This window comes from Pongo abelii, chromosome 12 (assembly GCF_028885655.2).
Source record: "Pongo abelii isolate AG06213 chromosome 12, NHGRI_mPonAbe1-v2.0_pri, whole genome shotgun sequence".
NCBI classification, from domain to species: Eukaryota; Metazoa; Chordata; class Mammalia; order Primates; family Hominidae; genus Pongo; species Pongo abelii.
In genome coordinates this window covers 99,309,207-99,328,166 of record NC_071997.2, presented here as the reverse complement: position 1 = coordinate 99,328,166, position 18,960 = coordinate 99,309,207, and the positions used below count along the sequence as shown (strand labels likewise).

At 41.1% G+C, this 18,960-nt stretch overlaps 1 protein-coding gene across 1 annotated transcript in view; it reads left to right on the top strand.

Annotated features, from left to right (window-relative positions):
* Positions 1–14,190: 14,190 nt before the first annotated feature.
* Positions 14,191–18,960, top strand: part of RASGRP3 (RAS guanyl releasing protein 3) — a 126,519-nt gene continuing 121,749 nt past the window's right edge. The window contains 1 exon segment of the mRNA NM_001131374.1: positions 14,191–14,409. The gene's annotated coding sequence lies outside the window, so the exon portion shown is untranslated.

Sequence of the window (18,960 nt, the reverse complement as noted above, 5' to 3'; positions counted from 1 at the left end):
CTATAACTACTCTTTGGCACCTGGTCCACAGATACATGAAATTGTATCTTTAGGAGGCAGGGAACATTGTCTAGATCTTGAAGTGACCTATGGTCTGAATGGTTGTGTCTCCCTCAGATTCATATGTTGAAATCTAACCACCAAAGTGATGGGATTAGAAGGTGGGGACTTTGGGACGTGATGAGGTCCTGAGGCCTCTGCCTTCATGAATGGGATTAGTGCGTTTATAAAAGAGGCCCCAAGGAGCTGCCTTGTCCCTTCCACCATGAGAAGATGCAGCAAGAAGGTTCCATCTATGAGAAAGCAGACCCTCACCAGACACCAAATCTGTAGGCATCCCCTTCCTAGTCTCTAGGAGAGTGAGAAATAAATTTTTGTTGTTTATAAGCTACCCAGATTTTGATATTTTATTATAGCAGCCTGAACAAAGACAGAGGCAAAAAGCCACAGCAATAAATGAAAAGTCACATCGGGCTGGGCGCGGTGACTCAAGCCTGTAATCCCAGCACTTTGGGAGGCCGAGGCGGGCGGATCATGAGGTCAGGAGATCGAGACCATCCTGGCTAACATGGTGAAACCCCGTCTCTACTAAAAATACAAAAAAATTAGCCAGGCGTGGTGGCGGGCGCCTGTAGTCCCAGCTACTCAGGAGGCTGAGGCAGGAGAATGATGTGAACCCGGGAGGCGGAATTTGCAGTGAGCCGAGATCACGCTACTGCACTCCAGCCTGGACGACAGGGCAAGACTCTGTCTCAAAAAAAAAAAAAAAAAAAAAAAGAAATGAGATCACAGGTTGGGCGCAGTGGCTCACGCCTGTAATCCCAACACTTTGGGAGGCCGAGGTGGGGGGATCACGAGGTCAGGAAATAGAGACCATCCTGGCTAACATGGTGAAACCCCGTCTCTACTAAAAATACAAAAAAAAAATTAGCTGGGCATGGGGGCGGGCGCCTATAGTCCCAGCTACTCAGAAGGCTGAGGCAGGAGAATGACGTGAACCTGGGAGGCGGAGTTTGCAGTGAGCCAAGATCGCACCACTGCACTCCAGCCTGGGCGACAGAGCGAGACTCCGTCTCAAAAAAAAAAAAAAAAAAAGTCACATCGTAGGTGTGTCTCTCTGTCTGATAATGAGTGTGGCCTTTGCATTGTCCCAGCAGTTTTGTGAATGCCAGTAAGTGGCATACTGTGAAAACTCATGGACCTGCATGATACCGTGTTTGCAGAGAACTATTGTGTGGAGCTTCCAAATTCTTTTCACATGCTCATACTTTTAAAAATATATACAAATAATAAGTGTGTGGCCTACTGGATAAAAATAAGATTCTGCTTTACTGGGAGTCAACTGATCTTAAACCCCATCCTGCTTTCCACAGAGCTGAGGGCATCTCTTTCTTGGCAACCTGTAAACCTTGATTGTGTAGTTCTTAGGAACTGCCATAGGGCTAGGGCAGTGGTGACAAATGACCACAAACTGGATGGCTTAACTCAGCAGAAATGTGTTCTCACAATATTGAAGGCCAGAAGTCTGAAATCAAGATGTTGGCAGGACGGTGCTCCCTTTGTATTTCCTACAGGAGAATCCTTCCTTGCCTCTTTCTAACTTATGGCAGCTTCAGGTATTCTTTGATATTCCTTGAATTGTAGCCACATCACTCCAGTCTCTTCCTTTGTCTTCACATGGACTTCTTTTCTGTGTATGTCTGTGTGCCCTCTCCTCTTCTCATAAGAACACGAGTAATTGGATTTAGGTCCCACCTTAAATCTAGTATAACTTCTCCTTCAGATCCTCAACTAATTACATCTGCAAATATTCTATTTCCAAATAAAGTCATATTCTGAGGTTGTAGATGAACATGAATTTTGGGGTACCATAGTCATCCCACTGCAAACATTCAGCCTAAAAATTCTCCTTGTGACTTCCCAGTGCTGAACTATTCCTTTTTATTGTGTTACTTACGTATTCAAACATAAAACACGAACTCCCTATGTTTATTGTTCCTTTGCAAGTGCAAACCAAAACAAATGCCAATTACATGCAAATGAAACAGTGAAATGAATATATTTGAATGCATAGCATTAATTTAATGTGACAGATGACGTTTTTTAAGATTAAATTGTCCTGCACTCATATGAGTTGCACTGTCTGCTGTGGTGCACTTTTTTCAGAGTCTGTCTTGCTTCTTTCAGTGATGAAAGAAGACAGACTTCTTTCATCACTGTTCTCTCTTCTAAATATTGTATATTTTGGTTCATACAGCTCTCCACTGTTTCATTTTCTGGGTACAAATGTGTCCTCTACTTATTTACTTACATAAATTTATTCTCTCAAATCACATGACAACATTTGGTTAAAAGGTGGTGATCAGATGATCCAAATATTTGTATATTAATGCTTTTTTTTTTTTTTTGAGACGGAGTCTTGCTCTGTTGTCCAGGATGGAGTGCAGTGGTGCGATCTTGGCTCACTGCAAGCTCCGCCTCCCAGGTTCACACCATTCTCCTGCCTCAGCCTCCCGAGTAGCTGGGACTACAGGCACCCGCCACCACGCCTGGCTAATATTTTTTTTGTATTTTTAGTAGAGACGGGGTTTCACCATGTTAGCCAGGATGGTCTCGATCTCCTGATCTCATGATCTGCCCACCTTGGCCTCCCAAAGTGCTGGGATTACAGGCGTGAGCCACAACGCCTGGCCATTAATTCTTTTTTTTTTTTTTTTTTTTGAGGCAGAGTCTCGCTCTGTCACCCAGGCTGGAGTCAGTGGCACGATCTTGGCTCACTACAACCTCCACCTCCCAGGTTCAATTGGTTCTCTGGCCTCAGCCTCCTGAGTAGCTGGGACTACAGGCACATGCCACCACACCTGGCTAATTTTTGTATTTTTAGTAGAGATGGGATTTCACCGTGTGTTAGCCAGGCTGGTCTCGAACTCCTGACCTCGTGATCCACCTGCCTCAACCTCCCAAAGTGCTGGGATTACAGGCATTAGCCACCATGCCTGGCCTGTATACTAATTCTTTATAAAGACTGTCATCATTTAAATAACATCCAAAATTAAATATTTTTTTCTAGAGAATATAGAAACATCTACATGTTGCCCCTATTTTGAGAAAACTGGTGTTTGGCCCTAAATCATATGAACTCTTGGCATGTGTGTTCTCCATCCAATTTGCAATAGCATCTTCCACAGACTAACCCTGAAAAATATCATTTTAGAAAAACAGAAGTGGGATACCTGAGCTAATTTATATTTAGCAAGGGCAGCTAAAGATTCTAGCCTTGTTATCCCCAGATCTGAAGAAGAAGCTCCCTGTTTGTCATCAGCTAATTCCTGAGGTTTTCTAGGCCCAGTATTTTGGTGCCAATTTCCCACTTTTCATGTCCTGCTAACCACACAACAAAAGGGAGAAGAGCAATCTTTGGCTAACCACCAGAGCAGAATTCTGAGAACTGTAAGTTCTTCATCTTTATTTTGGCTTACCTTGATCTAGGCTTTTCCCTCATCTTTAGAACCAGTGTCTTTGGTATCTGGATAGGAATGGGAAGCACGTTCTAAATCTCCATTGCTTTGTCTGTCCAGATCCCTTCCTACCTTCCTCTCCCACACGCAGCCTCTTTGACTTTGGTCATGGTCAAGAGATGTGGGCTGGGCCAGTTGTATTACATCTGGTCACAGTGATTGTTACAAGAGGTGGGCATATTACCCAACCCAATCTGAGTCCTGCCTTAAGAGTTTTCTCACTGGAGGTGGAATGAGGGGGCCCCATTCCTCTCTGTGAAGGCTGTGTGGTTGTGAGTCCAGAAGAGACCGATTTCTAGTCTCATGAAGAATCCAGTCGGAGTGTGAAGTAGAGATGAAAGCTAGAGGAAATGAGTCATGATGGTGCTCTGTGTTGGCTCCAGACATCCTAATGCTCCTCCACCTTTGTTCTCCTAAAGTTTAGTTAATGAGTTCATAAAATTCCCCTTTCTCATATAAGCCAGTTAATTTGGGATGTCTTGTCCCTTGCAGCCATGAATTGTGACTGATTCATTTCATTAAAAAAAAACTACCTCACTCTTGACATCTAACCCTCTGTCTACTACTAAAAGAAGCCGATCCTTGGATGGGTGTGGTGGCTTACACCTGTAATCCCAGCACTTTGGGAAGCTGAGGCAGGTGGATCACGAGGTCAGGAGATGGAGACCATCCTGGCTAACACAGTGAAACCCCGTCTCTACTAAAAATACAAATAATTAGCCAGATGTGGTGGTGGGTGCCTGTAGTCCCAGCTACTCGGGAGGCTGAGGCAGGAGAATGGCGTGAACCCAGGAGGCGGAGTTTGCAGTGAGCCGAGATTGCACCACTGCACTCCAACCTGGGCGACAGAGTGAGACTCCGTCACACACACACACACACACACAAAAAAAAAAAAAAAAAAAAAAAAAGCTGATCCTTGATCATGTCAGTTATCTTGAATCACATTAGGGTCTCCGTTATAATTTTCCATGGGTAGGGATGGGTTCTGGGGATTTGGGTTCCCAGAAGTAAAAACCTTACTACCTTTTGTACTAACTCCCTTCATTCTGGGAAACCATGATGGTCTTTTGAGGACATAAAACATAAGGCAATATTCCCTATTGTTCTGTGAGCAAAACTGTGCAGCACCTTAAGTCTGTACCAGATGCAGTATCAGAAGCAGCAAGGGACTGGCAGGTTGCTGACTAGAGCCACAGGGATTTCACTCTTCTCTCATTTTCAGTCCTCCTGCCCCGGACACCTGCCAACATTCCTTCTCAACTCTTGACTCCAGCAGTGAAGCACGTGGCCCAGCCTAAGTCAATCAGAACTTAATCCAGTCAAAGCCAGTTAGACTTTGGCTGGCCCTTCTGGAAATGTGGTGTTCTCTCTTCAACACTAGATTTGAATGTGAGAGGAGGAGTGGTTGGAGCTGCCATGACCATCTCTTGACTATGAACAGAGCCAGCCTGAGAATGACTAACATCCTTGGACCTGTTGCCTCAAGCCGCACCCAAAGTTTTTGTTTTAATTTGTAAGGGCACATTAAATAATGAGACCATAGATTTAATTAAATATGATAATAGTTAAAACCATGTTCAAGGTACAAATGTATCACCTCAAAGGACCAGATTCCTTATGATGACTCGGTCTGCAACATTTAAAACAAAGCGGAAATAAGCCTGCCCCCAAGCCTCATCTTTGAATTCCACATACATTATGGGCTAGATAGCTAAAGTAGCTGAAAAAGTCTCCGATCCTGCACATCAGAATAACAGAATAATAGGAACTGCTTGGCATGCTATTCTGATAACAAGAGCAGGAGACCAATTGTCATCATCATAGTAGTTATAACTGTTACAACAACTTACTGAAAGCTCTTGGGCTAGGAATTGTGCTGGTATATTGAATAGTTACCTTTAATGCTAAAACATAGGTACTGTTTTAATTTGTAGTATAGATGAGGAAATTAATATAATATTAAGATGGTTTAAAGGTCACCCAGATGGTAAGAGGCAGTTTAATTTCAAGCCAGGTTTGACTCCAAAACATATGTTCTTCCTACTTTTTCCATGCTTCCTTTCCTATTGCATGACTTGGCTGAGGGCCCACCCTAGCATACATAGTAAAAGAGATGTCTTGTCCACCAGATTGCTTAGTTTGATACCTTGGGAGACACCTTCATCAAACTTCTTGAACTGTTTCAGGCCATCTCCTCAATCCTGTTGGGTCACTGTGGCCCATCCAAAGTATTAAACATGGCCCTCCAGAACTTCCAGTGGCTCTGGATTTGGCATTTGTAAGATGCTTTTTTTTTTTTTTTTTTTTTTTTTTTTGTGGGGGGACGGAGTCTCGCTCTGTCGCCCAGGCTGGAGTGCAGTGGCACGATCTCAGCTCACTGCAAGCTCTGCTTCCAGTTCACGCCATTCTCCAGCCTCAGCCTCCCGAGTAGCTGGGATTACAGGCGCCAGCCACCACGCCTGGCTAATTTTTTGTATTTTTAGTAGAGACGGGGTTTCACCATGTTAGCCAGGATGGTCTCGATCTCCTGACCTCGTGATCCGCCTGCCTCGGCCTCCCAAAGTGCTGGGATTACAGGCGTGAGCCACAGCACCTGGCTGTAAGATGCCTTTCTATACATAATATTTATGATATGTGTGCCCAAATCCACAATGCCGGAAGGGCTGCCTCAACCAATCCAATCCTAGTTAACTATCATGATGGGTTTATCATAGGTATACCCACTTCCTAAATCTGCAACAAATTTTGGTGGTGGTAAATACCTTTTATAATCCCTAATCTTTATCCCCTGACATACTTCCCATCTACTTTAATCACAATCCATCAATGATACAGGAATTCGATCTGATATCTGATAGTGACCTGTAGTTCATATCCTGGCTTTAGAAAACACATCTACCTCATACCCACTTCCCATAGCCAGATGATCAAACTGTATCAACTCATTTCTGAAAAACACCTCTACTTATACATCCAAGTGTCTTTGCTTTACACTTTTCGGCTTTATGATCTCTTTTTTTTTTTTTTTTTTTGAGATGGAGTCTCGTTCTGTCGCCCAGGCTGGAGTGCAGTGGCGCAATCTCGGCTCACTGCAAGCTCCGCCTCCTGGGTTCATGCCATTCTCCTGCCTTAGCCTCCCGAGTAGCTGGAACTGCAGGCCCCCGCCACCATGCCCGGCTAATTTATTTTTGTATTTTTAGTAGAGACGGGGTTTCACTGTGTTAGCCAGGATGGTCTCGATTTTCTGACCTCGTGATCCACCTGCCTCGGCCTCCCAAAGTGCTGGGATTACAGGCGTGAGCCACCGTGCCCGACCTGATCTCATTTCTTAAACCAAACCCCTGATTTTGATGTTTAGACTCAGTTCTTCTTCTTCCTTTTTCGGGTACCTGACACGTTGTCATGTATTGGGTTTTTTAAATGGGCCATTCATCATACAAACAAAAAGTAGAATGGTGGTTGTCAGCAGCTACAGGGAGGGAAAAAAGAGGAATTGTTGTTTTCAAGGATATTGAGTTTCAGTTTTACAAGATGAAAAAAAAAAAAAGTCCCAGATATCTGCTTCACAACAATGTGAATATATTTAACTCTACTGAACTATATACTTAGAAATTGATTAAAATGTACATTTTATGTTAGGTATATTTTACCACAATTTTTAAAATGCAAAAAAAATTTTTAATGCACTCGGGAAGAGAAATGGTCCCTCCATTCAGACCTTTTCTAGGAAACTCAAAATAAATTTGCTACTATTAGGACAAATTAGAACAGACTTTAAAGAAACTTTACACCACAACATGTATTCCAATACGGAACCTTGATGTTGGCTACAGATATAATCAGAATTCACTCAATACTTTCATAACCTGTTCCTTTGGGTACTCTGTTGTAGTAGTTTAAAAGATGTGTTTTGACCTCTGGGTCACCCCAATGACACCTTATAATTGGCTCTCAAACTTCAGTGTACAATAAGAATCACAGGCTTATTATAAATGCATATTCCAAGGCTTACCCTAGACCTACTAAACTAGCAATCTTCTGCGGCCGAGGCTCAGAAATCTGCAGGTTCAATAAACTCTCTACATTCTCTTTTTTTTTTTTTTCTCTTGAGACAGAGTCTCGCTCTGTCACCTAGGCTAGAGTACAGTGCTCAGAAATCTGCACATTCAATAAACTCTCTACATTACTCTTTTTTTTTTTTCTTGAGACGGAGTCTCGCTCTGTCACCTAGGCTGGAGTACAGTGGCACGATCTCAGCTGCCTGCAACCTCCACTTCCTGGGTTCCAGTGATTCTTCTGCCTCAGCCTCCCAAGTAGCTGGGATTACAGATGCACACCACCACGCCCAGCTAATTTTTTGTATTTTAGGAGACACAAGGTATCACCATGTTGGTCAGGGTGGTCTTGATCTCCTGACCTTGTGATCCACCCACCTTGGACTCCCCAAGTGCTGGGATTACAGGCGTGAGCCACCATGCCCGGCCCTCTCTACATTACTCTTATACAGGCTGTCACTGGACCATGACTTGAGAAGTTCTGCTTTAGAAAGTATGCTTCTTTTGGGGGGGAAGGCCAAATGTTTAATTTTATTTCTTCTCTTATGGCTCAAGCTCAGAGCTTTGTACTTAGCGGGGACTTACATGGGGTTGAAAAAATACAGTTTAAAAAAAGGATTTTGCTGGCCTCATTGTCCAAATAAAATACAATTTGTAGCATGTGGTTTCTTTCAGAATTAATTGCACATTAATACTTGATATTTCAGCAAGCTGTATATTAAGGAGCTATAACATGATGCAAGTTCCAAGAATGTGACTTTAGTGCTTAGTGTTTTAAATCTAGACTCTTAGATGCTCTGATCTCATATAGCTCTAAAAAGTCATTTCCTTCTTAAACTTTTCATCCTCTTCAGCCTCTAAATGGAAATTAAGCCTGCCTAGTTTCAACCTGATTTACAGCTTTTAATCTGTGTTCTTAATGAGGTATTAGAGAATATTTATAATGTCATTGTGTAGTCTGTCCACAGAAGAATAACTGTGAATATATGTTTAAAATTCCATATAATTTAGAACTCAATGTTTTGCCGGAAGAAAGAGCTCACTGATATATTGAGCAAGCGTTTGGATTCGCCTTATGTAGATTAAATTCATAATTTTATTTTTAACAGAGTCATTTACGTTTATGACATCACAGGGAAGTATAATGACAGTCTATCAGTTTCTACTTAGAAATAATAAGATAATTTGTTCTTCATGTTCGGAAGATATTTGCCTGTCAGATGGGTGGCTAAAAAGATGACTTTGAAAGCCCTTTTTAACCCTGAGGGTGTGAGTTTACACCGCCAAAGTAACTTCTTGATGTACTTAATATTACTTGGATGTGAAATGTAGTTTGCTCCCCACGTAGAACATAATTTTTAGCCCCAAATTTGCCTGTAAAAAGTGAAGTTTATAGTGGTTTTGTCTTGTGTATTTTTTTATATGACATCATGCTTTAGAAATATAAACAAATGGAAAATCAAAAATTGGATCAGAGGGTAACACCGTAATGGATTTGACTTTTAACTTCTCTAGAGGACTGATCTATTAAATGTTTTCTTTCTCCTCAGGACATTTAGGTCCCTGAGTTGCTCAAGTGTGCATAATGGTAGAGAGATGCCCTGATCTTTCTCAAGGCAGTGCACTTCCCACTGGTTTGAAAGAAGAAAACTTAAGTTGTTTTGTCTATTTTACCTTTGGGTAGCACTGTCCCTAACTGTCCTATATTAACCACCTGGTGTATGATGTCTACTTTCTTTTTTGTTTGTTTGCTTGTCTTTTTGAGACGGAGTCTCCATCTGTCGCCCAGGCTGGAGTGCAGTGGCGCGATCTCAGCTCACTGCAAGCTCCGCCTCCCGGGTTCACGCCACTCTCCTGCCTCAGCCTCCCGGGTAGCTGAGACTACAGGTGCCCATCACCACGCCCGGCTAATTTTTTGTATTTTTAGTAGAGACGGGGTTCTACCATGTTAGCCAGGATGGTCTGTATGATGTCTACTTTCTTCTTTCTAGGTCAGTCATCCATTGTGTCAGACAGACAACAGGGGGCCCTCACGATCCCACTCTTGGTAGTCACAGCCTTGATCCCTCACCTGATCACAGGAAGGACCTGTGACTTGCTTCTAGCCAGCTGAATGCAGCAAAGGTGACTTGTGTGTCCAGGATCACATGTACATGATTACCTTATGTAAGACTGCAAATCATCTTGATAGGAGCTCCTCTCCTATAGCTGGCTTAGCCAGACATGGATTAGCTGGGTCACTGCCTCATGGTCTTAAAAGGCTGCAAGAAGGTATTAGCTGGAACTTTGGTCATCTGAGGCTGGACTGGGGAACGATGTGCTTCCAAGCTCATGTGGTTATTGGCAACATTCAGTTCCTTGCAGGCTGTCAAACTAAAGGGCTTCAGTTTCTTGGTGGCTGTTGGAGCGAAGCTACCCTCAGTTCTTTACCATGTGGTCTTCTTCATAGGCAGCTGGCTTCTTCAGTGGCAGCAACGAAGAGGTTTTCTTGGTCATTCTGAATACTCAGTTATTTTTAACTTGCTTCATCTAACCAGTGTGAATTTGCACCCTACAATTTGTTAGAATTATAAAGCTGATGGTTGTGTTCACCTTGCCAATCTTAATATAAACTCAATTGCATAATTATGTGTGTCAGGGGAGTATGGAGTATATTGACCCCATTGTGAATTCAAACTAATCTATTGTATAAGTAAGGAACCTGTATAGACTATTAATTCGGTAACCAACCTACTGCTTGACTTTTTACTCGACTACAGTGACTGCCAAAACGAAAAGTTTAATTGTTGTTGGATAAATCAGTTCCATTGCCCTGCTCTCTCCCCTCGTTTCTTCCCTCCTTCCTTCCAAATACTGCACACAATCAGCTAATATTTAGGTGTGCGTGCTGTCGGCGCCCATGGCAGTTCCTTTTGCCTTCAGATAGGTGCCATGAGCTGTCTCTACCACGGCCTGTTTTGTTTCCTGTGTATTTTACTCCCAGTGATGGTTTTGCTTCTTCTTTGCCTCCAAAGCTTCACAAACAACCTTAGCGTTGAGTCCAAAGGCATTTCCCAAAGGAACATACAACTAGCAGAAACTGCAAAATGAGAGTCTATGTTTCAGAATTAGTAGGAAAACTTTTACCATAACACCAATTAGAATTTCCTTTAGTTATTATGACATCAGATTTTAGCTTCAACAAAACTGAACGAGCTCTAGACTTTATTATCGGCGAGTCTTAAGTTGTATTTTTTGTTGTTGTTGTTACACAAAAACTCGTGCTGTTTTATTTTAGGTGCATGGCAGAGTGACAGAATACCAGTAGAAACCAAAGCCTAGTGCAGGGAAGGCGGTCTGCTTTAGATTTTCCAACTGAACTTTACCAAGGCTGGGCTTCTCTTGGGAGATATTGTGCACTGTTTTATTTGTGCCAAGAGTTTTGTAATTTGCAAGGTAACTTTAACATTATGTTTGCTGAGAATCAGTCTAAATAAACTACTGATGAACACAAATCAACTTCAATTAAATTAATGGAAAAGCTTTATTTCTATCCCACTAAGTCTTCTAGCTCTTTCAAAGAGTCAGTAACTCATATTTTATTTTTAAGATGGGGAAGTCCTTCCTAACTTTCAACCACCTTTTCATTATTCCTGCTGTGATTTAGAGAGCCATCCTTAACCTGTGTTCTTTTGAGTGGTTATTCTAGCAGTTTTGACTTATTTTCATTAGTATGATGCAACAATTCAAGTCAAAGGAACACAGTTCATAGCCCACAATTTGGTCATTATCTAAAGCTTCTGCACTTTGGGGACAAAGATAAGCTATTATTAAAAATACCTATGGGACATACAGGCTCAGATGCATAAGTGCATTCATCTCAGTTAAGCACTAATATGCAGACTCTTTTTTGCATTGTCTTTGAGAATTTTGCTTAGGTTTTCTCTATATTTTATATATTGAAAACTTTTTAAGGGACTTCAATTTTAAAAACTGTATTTTCCTCCACTGACAGAACCAAAATAATTGAAGAATGTCTCACATTATCTTTCCTAACAAGGCCTTTGACTTTTTCCCACTATGCCTTTTGAGAGAGTCTGTCATTAATTTTAGATTAAGAATACAGAGCCTTGTTGTTCCCGTAGACGTTTGAATGATTCATTTCTAGAGATGGGCAATACGGGGAGTTCTGTGACATTGTTCTTTTTGACAAGTAAAATACTTCCCCACAAAAAATAGAAGGAATGTTTCCAGAGGACAATGAAAGAAGCCTGGTAAATGTACTTGGAGTTTCTTAGAAGCATTCATTCTTCTCACATGGGAGCACAGTTTGCTCCCAAAAAACATATTACCCCATTGCCAGCCATTTTCTTGCCAAAGTCAACTCATGTACTTTCTAGCTCTTTCAATACACTGCAGCTGTTATATCCTGACCACCGTGGACTTCCTTCTTCCTTTCTGCTATTACAAGGAAGTCATTCACCTCTCTTTCTCTTTTTTTCTCTCTCCCCCCTGTTCTGTCTCTCTCTTTCTCTCTGAAGAAACTTTTTCCTCCCAATCTGTACTTAGGATGTGGACACCCTTACTTTTTCCCTATCAGCTCTGGCTTGAGCTCATTGTTCAACCTATTGCTTCTATTATACGGGGGCCTAGTATGAAACCCAAGCGTGGACAAGAAATGGCTGGATTTCAAAACAATAATCAAATCACTAAACAAAAATAGGGGCTGGGGGCCGGGCGCAGTGGCTCACGCCTGTAATCTCAGCACTTGGGGAGGCCGAGGCGGGTGGAACACCTGAGGTCAGGAGTTCAGGACCAGCCTGGCCAACATGGTGAAACTCCATATCTACTGAAAATACAAAAATTAGCCGGGCGTGGTGGTACATGCCTGTAATCCCAGCTACTTGGGAGGCTGAGGCAGGAGAATTGCTTGAACCTGGGAGGCGGAGGTTGCAGTGAGCCAAGATCACGCCACTGCACTCCAGCCTGGGCGACAGAGCAAGACTCTGTCTCAAACAAACAAACAAAAAAAGTGGGGGCTGGGACATTGTATTTCCATTAGAAGCTTCATTTCTTCACTGTTTACTTTGGTTTTATTTCAGACAACTTATAATTTTCAGATATAGGTGTTAGTAAAATTTGCTTAGAATTTATCTATGTGTATGATGACTATTCACCATGTGTGAGTGCTATTGTCTCTCTCTTAAATAGTATCCTTTTGTTTTTTCCACTGCTTTTGCCTCACATTAGGTAGCTTCTCCAAGTAATTAGGAAATTAGTGTGTCTTCTTAACATTAGATCTAAAAACTCTTCTAGTCATCTAGATGGAGGTTACCAGCATAAAAAGCATATAAATTATTTTCTGATTCTTACATTAAAAAAATCTACTCTTAAATTCCTTTTTGAAGGGATATTAATAAACATGCACACAAAGTAATTATGTAGACCCATGTTTCCCCTATTTAGTGAGCATCAGAATCACCTGAAGTTAATCATCTGAGCCCCAGCCCCAGAGATTCTGATCCAGGGCTGCTGATGCTACTGGTCCTTGGACCACTTTTTTTTGGTCCTTTTTTTTAAAAAAATTTTTAAAAATTTTTTTAGACGGAGTCTTGCTCTGTTGCCAGACTAGAGTGCAGTGGCACGATCTCAGCCCACTGCAACCTCCTCCTCCTGGGTTCACGCCATTCTCCTGCCTCAGCCTCCCAAGTAGCTGGGATTGCAGGCGCATGCCACCACGCCCAGCTAATTTTTGTATTTTTAGTAGAGTCGGGGTTTCACCATGTTGGCCAGGATGGTCTCCATCTCTTGACCTCTTGATTCGCCCACCTTGGCCTCCCAAAATGCTGGGATTATAGGCGTGAGCCACCGCGCCCGGCCGGTCCTTGGACCACTCTTTAAGTAGCCCCTCCTATGGAGAAATTCCTTGTGCTTCTTCTCAAAGTGTTACCCACGTAAAGAGCAGCTAAAACAAACACTTACTGGGTGGCTAAAACAAACACTGTTGACAGACAGTAAGTGTAGAATGACAGAGTAAGGGAGGGAGGTGACAGATAAATAGATGACTGTTAGATAACAAATCAATACATAGACATCGAATAGAATTATATGAAGGATCTTAAGTAATAACAGTTTTAAAAATTGTCTTTAAAATTAATGTTTTTAAGGCATGGCATACACAGTATAATATTTGAAAAAGCAAAAAATATTTATGTCACAAATTAAACTGTCCCTTCATTCCAGACATACACTCCCAACTTGAAGAATCAACCATATTTAAATATCTATAGGATATGAAAACTTATAGTAAAACTGAGACCATAGGAAATTAAAGAAAATGTTGATATGGTGCACAGACCAAAACTGAATTATTTGAGGCCAAATTTTTAGTTTGTTTGTTGGTATTCATTTGAAAGAAACACACATGCACTCATATACCTAAGGTTGCTTTCTGAAATCAAATACATTTCCTGCCTTCTTCTTTCCTCAGCACTCTTACGACCAGCCTATTTATAGCCCAGGAAAGGAAAAAGCTCCACTGGAGGCAGGAAAACTAAGTTCGGAAAGAATAGGAGGAAGTCTGCCTGCCATTTAGCCAAACAACCTTTAATTCATTGAGCTCAAAGCTTAGCAGCTTCAATGTTGTTGTTAGGCATAAACAGCTTGCAAATTTCAATTTTTTTTCTCTCCTCACTTTTGAACTAGATTTGGGCAATGGAGGTGATGACAGCATTTTAGAAGACAGAATAGGAATTCTAGGTGTTTAGGCATGTTGAAGAGAAACTTGCTAGAGGTGATGAAGTGGAAAGAAAAAGACGATTCACTATAGGGATGAACATTATTGCAGTTCTGCAAAGGTAAGTGTCATTTAAAAATCTGTCTGTTGTTGCGTCTTAATGCACTTCATGAACTATGGATATTAGCCACAGACAATGGATATGATTTGAGGTCCAATCCTCATGTAACTTTTCAATATGCTTTGCTCATATCTCTGAAGAAATGTAGAAATCAGCCTCGGTTATGACATCTTCAGTTTTTTACAATAAATATTTTAAAAAGTTGTTTCTTGACAATAACTTTAGAAACTTTCTTCAGTTTCATTATTATCAGGGGTTTAGATAGTATAAATAATTTCATTAATGATCACCTTTAAAAATATATTTTTGATATTTGTCTGCTTGTCTGCCCTTTTCAAATTGCTGATTAATAATCCACCTACAATTTCTTTGATCAGTAATAGTTTAGAATACTTTTAATAAATAGGCCTTCAAGCAGAAATGGACAATTGTATAAAAGTTATATATAAAATTTAAATTTTGTATAAAATTAAGCGAAGATAAAAAAATCTTAATGCAGGTTTTTTCTCTTGAACATTCATTTTTCAGAAAATGGAGAATCTTCTAGAACCACAAAAAACAGCACTGAATAGTTTCCAGTGATATAAAGTGTTCATAGTAGTTATGTAGATTTAAATTATTATTTCCAAACATTCGTTCATTATGTTTTGAGTACCTTGAAAAATGTCACTGGGTTTGGAAGTGGTAAGGTTGAAAGGAAATGGATTAAATCCAAGAACAGTTGATGTTGCCCACAAAAACTTGGAAAGCTACTAGGGACATTCCAAATTCTTTTAACATTCTTTGCCATTAAACAAGCACATTTGTTTAAATGATGCACCATATTTGCATCCGCTGCTGATAATAACCACATTTGTGTCTTGGAGTAACTTGATTAATGTTACCACAATGACTAACAGAGGAATATGGTTCTGGTGGATTATTGAAAAGGAAGAGCAGAAGGAAATGTGTGGCTGTTATTTCTTTCGCCCTATCCCTGTTTGAGATTGAGATGTTTAGAATCTGTCCCAAGAAGATAGCAAAGCTGGAAGCCAGAAAAGCAGAACCAGCTAGAACCGGCACAGGAGGCCAGGACTCGGCTCTGGCTCAGTGTGGATCCCACTGGCCGTCTTCTTTCCTGGGAGAATTTAAGGGTTATTTTTTACTGATTAGAAAATTATAATTCCATGGAAACTGTTAGAAAGTATAATATGTTTGAATAGAAAGAGCATGATTTTTTAGCTGAACTTAAGTGGTAAAAAAAAAAAAAAAAAAAAAAGAGAGGGAAATGAAATTAATCTGAATAAATGTGATAGATCTGAAGAAACAAATAAACAAACCCTCAGCATTTATTTTCAGGACATTCCAGTGCTGCAAAGTCAGTTCTGAGTCCACTTTGGATCTTCCACAGAGTGGAATCTAAGGTGACTTAATTAATTGCCACGCCACATGGCTCTAATTACAGCAATGTTGCTTACAGCAATTCTGATTTCTGATCATGTTGAACTCATTTCCCTTAAAGTTTCAAAACAACGTTCACATTTGACACATTCACATGTTTACATTATGAGAATGAAAATGTTTTAACTGTATGTAAGGTTTAGGAAAGATAAAATTATGAGTTAGATGCATTATTTCAAGAATATATTTTTTCACTTGTAAAAGGCTCATTGCTGGTCATTGGTTTCCAGATGACCATAGATTTATAAATGTATTCATGAGGCCAGGTGCGGTGGCTCACGCCTGTAATCCCAGCACTTTGGGAGACCGAGGCTGGTGGATCACCTGAGGTCGGGAATTTGAGATCAGCCTGGCTAACAGGGTGAAACCCCGTCTCTACTAAATATACAAAATTAGCTGGGCATGGTGGCACATGCCTGTAATCCTTGCTACTCGGGAGGCTGAGGCAAAAGAATCACTTGAACCCAGGAGGTGGAGGTTGCAGTGAGCCGGGATCGCACCACTGCACTCCAGCCTGGGCAATGGAGTGAGACTCCATCGCCAAAAAAAAAAAAAATGTATTCATGAAATGCCAGGTATTTAAAATACGGTTCTTAGAAACTGCTTAATAGTTCTACAGTAGTCCTACAGATTGTTTTATGTATCTACAAGTTGCTGAGAACATTTTAAGTTAGAGTTAGCTAATTTTGAAAAAAATTATCAATTTTTTAGCTTTTTAATTAATTACATAGAAATGTATTGCCTTATTTCCAGAATAACTCCTACAATCACCATGTGTTTACAGTTTACATAATAGAGCCAACCCTGGCCTTCACATTTAAATACAAGTAAAATCAGGTTACTGAAGAGACCATGTGAAGCAGCAAGAAATTCAGATGTCACCAAATACAATGTGCAACTTGGGGGATGTGTTGAAGAGGGATATAGGAGAAGCATGCCAAGGTCTTCTTCTTCAGATGGGAAACTACACCGACCTGCCATCTGGCCTGATGCTGGCTGGGGTAGAGGGGGTATTGCACGTTGATTCTTGTGTATTTACAGGCACCTTAAATTCAGACAATTGGCTTTTGGAGAGTTTTCTCCTACTGTCTCATCCTGTATCACAGGTCTACAAGCAGCACCACACCACGAACACCAATTTATTAAGTTTTCTAACTTACAATATAATGTCTGTCCTTGAAAAACTCAATGTTAAGTTGAAAAAAGGGAAGTATACAGGACACAAAGCATCCTATATGTGGAGCCAAATTAATGATGTAGATAATGAGTGCCACCTAAGGAAGACCTGATCCAGACGGGCTTCATGGAGGCCTGAGGCTGAGTTGGGTCTTGGTAAGCGGGAGGAGATCTGATGGATGAGGGAGATGAGGACATCTAAGATGAGAATGGAGCTGTGAGTATGAGCAGAGACAGGAATGGCTTTCCTGTGCCCAGGGAATAGGGCTGTCAGATGAAATACAGGATGCCCAGTTCAATGTGAATTTCAGATAAACAACAAACACTTTTTTAGTCTAAGTGTGCCCTACTGCATAACTGTGTATGAGACTTAGTGCATGGGACCTACTTATACGAAAATATTATTTGTTGTTTATCAGAAACTCACACTTAGCTGGGGGCACTGTATTCTGATTTCCCAAATCTGGCAACTCTTCAAGGGAACTGAGAGTCAGCCAGCTTGACAGCAGCAGAGGGAATGAGCCTATGGAGCAGGAAGGAAGTGCCTGGAGGAGGCTGGGTTCAGAAGGTGGTGGGACTTTAATGGTGAACTAAGGAGTCAAGAATTTAAAGACACCTGGGGCCAATGAGAAGTTTTGAAAAGGTAAATGGCGTGCATAAGATCTGCTGGTTGGAGGCAGAACTTGCTGGGGGAGAGATCTGGGCACCGAGGCCTGGGTTCTGATGAAGACAGAGAGAAAGAAGCCCAATGGAGACACATCTGAGAACAAATTGATGCGTTTTGCAAACTAATTGGGTATGGTTATAGGAGGAGAGAATGTGTTCAAGAGGATGTTATGTTTTATGGCTCCATTCAAAGAAATGGCCAAAGAGACAGCAGCAGGTCAGGGAGTTAGTGAGAGGGATGAGGATTTTGGTTTCAAACATGGGAAATTTGAGGGAATGATGGAATAGTCAGATAGAAATAGTAAGCGAACAGCTGAGAATGGAAAACAGCTTAGGAGGGAGGTGAGAACTGGAAATAAAAACGACAACATTTATTGAGCACTTACTCTATGTCAAGCCTTTTATCTCCATTATCTCCTTTTGCCTCTGCAACCATCTATCGGCAGGCTCCATTGCCAGCCACATTTAGTAGCTGAGAAAAGTGAGGTCAGAGAGATAAGTAACATGTCCATGATCACATCATTAATGAGAGGCAGATGCAAAATGGAACCACCATGTGTAGGGGCCAAAGCCCTCACAACTGAGACTCATATACAGAATGTTGAGCCTCTGGCTCTAGATTCACTTTCTCCATCTGCAAAGAGCTAAGGGCGCCAGTTGCTCATGCTAGAACCCAGTTTTTAGCCAGGTTCCAGGTCTTCTATTGTTCCTAACTTTGATGGCCCTCGTAGAATTCTCCATCTTTTGGTTACTCTGAGAAAATGGAAATCATTTATACCCAGAGGTTTTCCTTATTTATTAACCTCCTGAATCGTTTTTCCCCTTAGTGGCTCATTTTTAATTTTCCCTTGGTTATCTGGTGAAATAAAGATTATGATGAAGAATCTATAATCTCACATAGTTACTTTTTTGTGTGACATGCATGGCTAAAACATACTTATTTTACAAAATCCCTAATACAATTACAATACAATTTTATTAAATTTCATCTTGAGGTTGGACATTAGATCTCCAAACTTGTTTTTTTTTTTTTTTTCCTTCTTCAAGACAGGGTCCCCCTCTATCACCCAGGCTGGAATGCAGTGGCACAACCTCTGCTTGCTGCAGCCTCCATCTCCAGGGCTCAAGTGATCCTTGTGCCTCGGCCTCCCAAATAGCTGGGACTGCAGGAACACGCCACTGCACCCACTAATTTTTGTATTTTTTAGTAGAAACAGGGTTTCACCATGTTGCCAAGTTGGTCTTGAACTCCTGACCTCAAGTGATCCT